The following is a 1,405-nucleotide window of genomic DNA, read 5'->3' as shown; positions in this document are numbered from 1 at the left end:
GCTTGGCACTGAAAAGGCTTCAAAGAGTCTGACAAATTAATGGTTAATGGAAAGAATGAACCATGGATGAATGAACATATGGGTGGAAAAAGGAAGGAGGAAGGAGAAAGGCAGGGGGCAGGCAGGCTTTTCTCCTCTCCTTTGGAATAAATGACAGAGCAGGTTTGTGCTGTGCACAAAAGAAGGCGTATGGGCATATGGCGGTGGGCAGTGCTGAGCCTGGGCTGCAGGGAGAATTCAGCATGGTCAGCTTCAGGTGGTCCCAGGATTTCTCCAGGCTGGGTAAAGCAAACTTCTTGTTCCACCCGCTACCTCCTCTCAGCCTCACTCCCATTAGGGCAATGGAAATAATCCTAGTTGAGTGTAGTAGGAAGCCTTCTGTGCCCTCATTTTTTTCAGGATATCTTTACTGTGGGGCAAGGGACTGAGAGTTAAGCAGCACCAGCTGGCTCCTGCATGGTCGGGCTGAGGAAATGACCACCTCTTGGGTGTGAGTGAACTACCACTGAGAATAATTGGATAGGCTGAGGAGCAGGACAGTGAGATGTTGATCTTTGGGGAGAGACTCTCTCAGGGACTCTAACCCTGCCCTAGGCCTGGCCCTCCCTGCCATCTGGGAGGGGGATAGGATGTAGGTCCTGAGTCTCTGTGCTGTAATGATAAGTCTCTCATGTCATCTGGCTTTGTCTGATGGCTAGAACTCTTATGCTGGCTCTGTTGTGGTGAAGTGCTCTCCATTTCCAGGGATGTGAGGGGCTGATATTGAGACCAGGGCCAGAGGGTAAAGTTTCTAGCTACTAGGAGGAGGGATGGAGGTGGCCTCAGCCCCCTCTAGCCATGTCCTTCCTATGATGTGGGCTGGGCAGAAGAGTGCAGTGGGAGTGCATTAGGACCAGCCACCGGTGAGCAACCTGCCCCACCATCTGGGGTGGATCAATAGACCCTGTCTTCACTCTCTTCCAGCAAGGTGGGAGGTCTGAGCCCATGTGTCTTTTCAGTGCCCATCAGATGTCAGTGACCTGGGGAAACATGGTGAGCCAAAGCCCTTCTCTGGTGACACTGAAAACACCACACGTACTGGACACAACATGGCTTCTGATTTTGGAACCTGGTAAGTAGGAACAAGAACTGGGTCCCTCTTATACAAACCTGCAGAACTGTTGAATTGGTGATCTCTCCAGTAGTGAGAAGGCACTAGAAACCAGCATAAAATAGTGTGAGATAACATTTCAGTGACTGTGTGTGTGCTTATGTGTGTACATGTGTACATATGCATGTGTGCATATTTGTGTACATGCATGTGTGTAGTGCTTGCATGCATGTGTGTGTACACACATATTGCAAATGCATGTATGTAAACTTGTGTGTGTGTGCATGCATTTGAATATGTGCATGTGTGTGGAAG

The sequence above is a fragment of the Pteropus vampyrus genome, unplaced genomic scaffold (genome assembly GCF_000151845.1).
Source record: "Pteropus vampyrus isolate Shadow unplaced genomic scaffold, Pvam_2.0 Scaffold428, whole genome shotgun sequence".
Lineage (NCBI taxonomy): Eukaryota > Metazoa > Chordata > Mammalia > Chiroptera > Pteropodidae > Pteropus > Pteropus vampyrus.
This window is presented reverse-complemented; position numbering follows the sequence as displayed.